This window comes from Benincasa hispida, chromosome 8, assembly GCF_027475165.1.
Source record: "Benincasa hispida cultivar pf3 chromosome 8, pf3_genome.v1.1, whole genome shotgun sequence".
Lineage (NCBI taxonomy): Eukaryota > Viridiplantae > Streptophyta > Magnoliopsida > Cucurbitales > Cucurbitaceae > Benincasa > Benincasa hispida.
In genome coordinates, this window is record NC_143485.1 from 66,006,382 (window position 1) to 66,014,448 (window position 8,067).

An 8,067-nucleotide genomic window follows, 5' to 3' on the forward strand; every position below is an offset into this window, starting at 1 on the left:
TAAGTGATTGGAAGAAGAGTTGCCCCCTTAGTTTGGAGAATGAATTCCATATCTGCAGAGCGACTATGCAACCGACATCGATGAAGATGTGCTTCATGATGCAATAAATCTCCATCACAAGATCTCTTGACACTGAATGGTCATGCGTCGTTGGAAGCAGCTTCTTTTTTATGAGTACAACCACACATTCGCTTAAGGCATTAGGTTGTGCGGTGATAATGTCTTCATTCCTTTAGTGGAAGTAATCCACTTCGCTCCAGGCTTGGCTACCAACCTTAACGCTTCCTTTTGTTCCTCGCAAGTTAGCTCCTCAATGATTCTATTACCTTCTGCTTCAGAAGTGTCTTCTAACGTATAAATGGCATTGATTTTCTTAACGCCAAAACCAACCATCTCCTTGCCAATATTTGCCCAATATTTTGTGGTATGCAGCTTCCCATCATAAAATGCCCTCACCACGCTAGATGTTACCACTTGGGGACCTTCACAAAAGTCCTTCTACTTCATCGCGTCGACTACTTTAGTGATGAAAGTGGGTAAGGGTTCTCGGGGAAGAATCCATTTTGAGGAAAATTGGTGGTCTTCTCTTAGGTGTCTTCTCCTCATTTTGCACCATGGGTGCTTTTCCTTTATCTTCTTTTCTCAGCACCTCCTTTTTGGATGCCACGTCCTTCTTTGTGACCTTTACCAATTTTTTTGTGGTTGTTTTCTCTTTTCCACCGCCTTTTTTGTCTTTCCTTCTCTTCTCTCAACTTTTTCTTTTCTTCTCTTACCTTTTTCATGTTTGCTGATGTATTGAGCCTTCTCTTTTTCTTTCCTCTTTCTATATCACTGTCTTCTCTCATCTTTTCCTTAAATGCTATTGCGGCATGATCCACATTGTCCATTGATCCTTTTCTATTGTGCATCGCACCGCCAGCATCTTCAATCTCCTCATTGCATGTCTCATGATGGAATTCTGTTGCCGCGATGAGTAATTCGACTTCCTTCCTTGTCTCTCTGAAGCCTTCTCGAATTTTCTTTGTTTTCACGGCCATCTTGGTCGCCAATCGCTCGCTAGATGAGGTGGACAAAACCATTTCTTCCTTTAGGTCTATGCATAGCATCACTGTCCTTTCTTCGACACCTTATTTTGGCCTTCTCGTTGCCTATGTTTGCTCAAACACGGTGAACATATTTTTTAAAGGTCCTTTCTTGGCGCTGGCTGGGCTTCACATATTGGAAGCCAACGCCTAAAAACCTCTTCCAGCCATTGCCTTACTAGGTTGGTTCATTCCTTCTTCATCCAAAGATTCAAGTGGCTTAAGACTCATCAAATTTTCCCCCATAAACCTCGTGTTCGTCTCTCCTTCTTACTTCACGGGTGCCCTCCATCTTGCTAGTCCATGAAGTGAAGGAAATTAAGCATGAGGATTTTCATGAGCAGTGGAAGAGATCGTTCAAAATTCCATTTGAGTGAACACAATCAATTACAGTATAAGAATGGAAACTAATAGGTCATGCACAAAACGAAATTACAACATGCTAAACGATAGAATCAAGGGATAAAGCATGTGTACCTTTAAAGAACCATTCTTCAAACTCCTTCAATCAGTCTCCAAGCGTCCAAGAACAGCAACGCTCGAACGCAATGACCAGAACAACACGACCAACAACATGAACACAAAGAATGGCCAACAGCTCCTCACAACCAGTCGAGTCACACTCGATTCACGAACTAAGTGAGGACACCACCACAATGGTTACCTTGGTATTCTTGGTGTGAGAATTCAGAAGTTGTGGGCTTTGTATGATCTTGGCTTGAGGAAGAAACTAGAGGACAACAATCGTATAGACGATCGAGCAAGTGGGAGATAATACACTGTCATCGTATAGACGATGTGCTCGACCGTGTAGTAAATGGTAGCCTATCGTATAGACCTACCACTAGATCCTTTAGCTACAATCAGCTAAATGACTATCGTATAGTCAAAGCTCCACCATTGTTTAGTCTCTACACAGCTATCACTTAGTGAAACACTTTCACTTGATAGCTTATCACCGTGAGTTCTTTTTTAATGTAGTATCTTCTAATTTTAGGAAAACAAATTTTCTTTTATCTCACGGTTACCATAAAACCACCAATAACCTCCCATTCAATTGGTTATTAGAGAAAAAGAAATTAATTATCATATAATTAATATATTATAAATAAATATGATAACCAACTTACCATATTATATTTATAACCTATAGTTTTAATATTTCATCTCATGAAACATACGAACCATAGTTCTTTTTCTATTTTATGGTACTTAATGTAAATCATATTTACATTAATTCCTCCACTTGATGTATCTCATACATCACACTAATTATATTATATATAATCGAGTTTCCTCTTGTTAACTTGAACACTTCAAATCATCCCCAAAATCTGATTCTCAACTTGAATCCATTGAGCTACCAAGGGGACTTTATGAACCTGTAGCTTGAAGCTCCAACGATATGTGAATAACTGACTAAACTCTTTAGTCACATGATCTACCATCCGTTAATCCTCGGGCACCCCACTAAAGACCGAAAGCTGCACTCTTCACACTACAGATATATTTATGTGCTCATATCAACTAGTCAACAGTGCGATAACCCTTCACAGATCGCTCGTAAGTACAACTGGGCCAATTTACCATTTTGCCCCTATAGTTACATCTAACTCCTTAAGTACCACTGATTCTTCTAATGAATAATAAGTTATAGTCCTACTATGAATGGGTCCTCTCTTCCAAAAAGAGGATGTGGCCACTATGTTCAAGACCCAGAATCCACTCTTAAGAGAGCAATCGTCCTCTCTTCCAAAGAGAGGATGTTGGACCCTATGTTCAAGACTCGGAATCAACCCTTAAGAGAGCAATCAATCTACTTACCCCTGCTTTAGGGAAGGAGTGAATTTCGTTTTATGTAACTGAGTTCTCAGCTCCCCAATCAGACAAATCTCCAAAAAGAGGCTTGTTGAGTTGGCAATCTAGCCACTCTCACCCATACTAATCAAAGGACCACCCTCAAAGGTAGAAGTTCCCAAAACACTCAGGATTGAGGTCATGTCACCTATGGTCGTTTAGGTGAGATGTAAGTCTCATGTATCAACGGCGTTATATAAAGAGACTAATCATCTTGTGGTTCGGTCTTATACAAACTCTTTGTATAGGACACCCCCGCTCGCATGTCTCCACATGAATGGTCAGGATCAGACCATCTGTAGTAGTTCACAACACTTGTAAACCTCTACAAAGCGGGTCGTATCCGTAGTGTCACCAAGATAAGGTATCCCTCCTCCTTATATCCTTATACTACAGACCTTTTAGGTTATTACTTAAGGCATGATCCACTTGTATGTCTCATATACATGCTTAAGTTTACATTACAATAACCATGGATCTTTGTTTATTGAATATGAGTAAATGCAAATAAAATAACTCTTATTTTGTTAAAAACAATGTGTGCAAAGTTTACAAACTACGAGACTCTAGAGAATTAGGACACCAATCCCAACAATCTTCTATTTGTCCCAATGCCTCGGAAGACTAATGTACAATACATGGAAAAAAAAGTACAATATACAATAAACTAGGGCATACTCTATACCCCAGTATCATCTCCCATTTGCCCTAGACAAGATGCCGCATGTCCATAGACCCAGACTCTCCAGATGACTCTCGAACACTTTAGCCGTGAGAGCCTTTGTAAACGGATCAGCAACGTTATGTGATGCGATCTTCGACTATCACATCATCGCGATGCATCTCCCTGCTGATTTCCGTTCGATCACACGATACTCCAAGTGTTTGCCACAGTCTCGCAAAGACATATTTGGAACAACTTCCACATATGTAAAGAACTTCCACTACAAGAATTTTGGGCTTTAATGTCGGTTGGAAAAAGTGAAACCGGATGTATAATGTCGATTTTGTTTTTAAAAAAAATCGAATCTTTAATGTCGGTTTTAAACCGACATTGTAGGTATACATTTAATGTCGGTTTAAAACTGACATTAAAGATCCGATTTTCTTTTTTTTCCTTTAAAAAAAAAAAAACCCATTCCCCCCCAATTTTTTTCATTTCCCGCTTCTATCCCTATCTATCCTATCTATCCCTATTCTAAACCCTATTTTCCCCATCAACCACCTCCTCCCCAGTCCCTCTATTTTTGTTTCTTACGAAAATGATATTAGGTTACATTTTGTTTCTCTCCTTTCTCTCTCAGATTTCAGACAAACCTTCGTAGACGGCGAAGAGAACTGAAACCGAAAGCTATCAAAAATGGCAACCAAAAATGGCCAATCTCTTGAATCATCACTCCCTCAAACACCTACTCGATGAATCTGTTTCTGAGGTAGAGAAGTAAGAGATATGTGGAACCAACGAGAAATGGCAGAACCCGTAGATAGGTCAGCAATGTCGGTCCATGTAGTACCGATTTGAAATTGATTTTGCATCTTTTGTCCTCCCGATGCCATTGATAAACAAGCAGTGAGAATCATAGTCAATGCTTTGAGAAGATTCCAACGATGTTTAAAAAAATAAATTGAAGAAAGAATAGAGAGATCGGTAGAAATATGAAGGATTTGAATATATTTCTGAGGTAATTTAATCTGCAATTTCATTCCCCCTTTTTTAGATCTTTTTCGCGTCAATTTTAATCTAGGTTTGAGCTTTTTCCTTGCAGATTGTCACCAGCCGTAATGAAGGATTCGAATCTGTTTCTGAGGTAATATGAAGGATTTGAATCTTTTTCTAAGGTAAGGCTATTTGGCTACATTTTAGTGTTTCTGAATATAAACCAGCTAAAAAAACCACAAAGTTCTAAGAGTTTTGATAATGCGATACATTTTTTGTTTCGTCATTCATCTGTACTTCTTAGGGGAGAGAGGAATACTAGAGCATTAGAGATTTGGAGAAAGACTTTATTGATGTTTGATTCATTGTTAGTTCATGTCTCTCTGGAAAGTGTCAAGCTGGAGAAAAAGAAGAAACACAAGAGAACAGAAAGGCCCAAGTTGGTAATTCTTTTGACATTTTTTTCCAGCACCATTTGTTACATAAGTGTGCCATGTTCAGATATTCCAATCCTGCAGATGGTAGCAAAACTGCATGGAATACTGAGACCATTTCTACTTCGAAGAATGAAATCTGATGTCGAGCTGATGCTCCCTCGGAAGAAAGAAATCATAATATATTGGTTATGATTGAAGGTAGCACTGTTTTTAATCTAATTGTTATAGATAGATTCTATAACCTGTGCATCAACTTCTCTTTTTTCATAAATATTATTTATATATTTAGATATATATCTCTGCCTAAATCCCTCCCCTCTCACTCAAATCCCTCTCACTCTCGCTCATAAAGGCCAAATCCCTCCCCTCTCGGCTCTCGCCCAAATCCCTAGCTCACGCTCATAAAGTTCATCCGCTCTCATTCTCGCTCATCCCTCCACTCTCGCTACTCTCGCTCATACCTCCACTCTCGCTCTCACACATAAAGTCCCCTCTCGCTCGCCCCGCCCCGGCCCCCGTTGCCAACACTTGAGGAAACTGATCCTATTAAATCTAGCGCCTTGAGTAAGTGTTGTCTTTTTCTTTTTATTCTTTTTTTCTTTTGACTTTGAAAATTGGTGGTTTTTTCCCTTTAATTTCTTGGATTATATTCTTATCATCATGCGTTTGATAATTTATTCTGTGTCTTCCAATTGGATTTTCTCTCTGTTGGAGAGAAGGGGACAAGGACATGTGGATTAATTAGTATTCCTGTGGTGAACTGTTAGTATCACCATCACTTGTCAAAATTGCTTTCTTGACTTACTTCCAATGGTTTACACAAGATGTTTTAATTCATAAGTCTTGTCAAATTTCATGGCTGAAAATACAGTTAGCTATGTGTCGTGGTTGTTTGTTCCACAATAGTCCATGTGTGCTCAATTTGAATCATGCCTTTTTGAGTTAATCCTACTAGTGGCCGCTTTATGTTTATTATGTGGTGTTTGGTGATTGATACTTGTTAACAAGAATTATTGGTATAGGAAGTTCATTTTGGGAAATTGATAGTCTTCGACATCATTATTGTCCTCCTGTTTCAAGGTATGCAGTTTAATATTGATCCAGAAACTTCTGTTGCTTTGGATTTCATACTGAAAACTAGTCCTTATGTTCTTGTAGGTTAGTTTTATGCCTAGTATCTCCGTACAATCAAGTGTGTGAAGTGTTCAAGAGAGAGCTTGGCATGACACTGGATAAGGTATATTTACTTGGCTAAACCTATTTCATATAATCAGATTATGCATTCATTCTGTTGAATGGAGATTACTTTTGCAATCTGACAGAAGCTGGTTATCTTGATTGTGTTCCTGTTACATATGAGTTGGCACTTCTATTTTCTGTATTCTGATCACATTATAGCACGTTTCAATGTGCGTGACAGATTAAAGTTTCATTAACATTTGGCCTTTCATATGATTATATAAATGTGGTTATGGTTATAATATTAATTTTTCTCCTTGGATCAGAGTCTGTCTAAGGTTAAATTCTTAATCTCAGGCACATTACTTGTTAAGTTGAAGTTAAATTATAAATCTTTCCAATTCTTTTGTAGTTGTTGGATGAGCTGAAGAAGAAGAATCTTGATAATGAAGTCCATCTCAACAATGTATATTACATCTCTTAATCTCTCAAACCCTCCCAAATTTGTAGACAAATAAAATTGTGTTGCCCTTACACGGAAGATTCTGTCACCCTTGTAAAATCATAATCTTTGTATTACTTGTAATTTGTGTTTTCAAGGCTTGAATTATTGTACGCCTTTTAAATTATAATTCTATAGCAGAATTTGTGGATTAAATGTAATATATTTACAATCCATACATGAATAATGTCATAGCCATAATGTTTAATGATGATGTATCATGTTATACTTTTTTACCGAAAAAATGGATTTGGCAAAGGGAACTTAAAAAACGGACAGATTCGGGCTTCAATGTTGGTTAAGAATCCAAAAAAAAGAAAATGGGCTTTAATGTCGGTTGCAACCGACAAGCTTTAACCACTAAAGACCTTTAATGTCAGTTGCAACCGACATTAAAGACCTTCAACTGTGCACCACTTTAGGAATCAAGTCAAGGGCTAAACTGAGACATCGACACATTATTGAAATGGGACTAACACTATTAGCCCAAGCTTCAATGCCCCTGCATTTTTTGTGGGATGCATTCATGACTTCCATGTTTATAATCAATGGCTTGCCTTTAATAGTCCTAAGAGGGAAGTCTCCAATGGAAAAACTTATCAACAAGCAGTTAAACTTCTCAGAACTAAGAATCTTTGGGGGTGTTTGCTATTCGTATTTATGGCCATACAATGTGCAAAAGTTCCAATACAAATCAGAGAGATGTGTTTACCTAGGCCCTAGTCCCATCCATAGAGGACATAAATGTCTCACTCAGTCTGGAAAATTTTTAATATCAAGGCATGTGGATTTTGATGAAAATTTCTTTCCTTTTGCAACAAGCTTTGGAGCTGATTCATTGGAGGCTAGAACCAATCCACACACATCCATCTCCTATCCTCCACCACCTTGGATGGCCAGCTCAATCACTCTTCACAACCCCAGTCCAGTCCTCAAAACCATCCACCCACTATTCCTAATCCAAGCTCAGTCCTAAGTCATAGCACACCCCTCCTCGGTCCCATATCAGGTTCAAACAAACATTTTTCAACCCCTCCATCACCATCTGCCTCGCCACCTCCTTCCCCCATACACCCTGCCCTTCCCCTGTGTCAAACACGCCTAACTTCTCTCCAATGTCCAGCCCTTCCCCAATTCTAAGTCCTGGTTGCTCCACCCCATCACCTTCTAATAATTCACCTCTTTCTCCTCCCCCTCCAGCCTCTAGCCATCCCATGATAACTCGTGCCAAGGCTAGCATGTTCAAGCTAAAAATTTGATTAGCCTCATCTGCAAGTCATGACTTCCACCTCACTAAGCCAACCCGTGTTGCTGATGCCTTGGCCACTCCATCTTGGAAAAAATCCATGGACC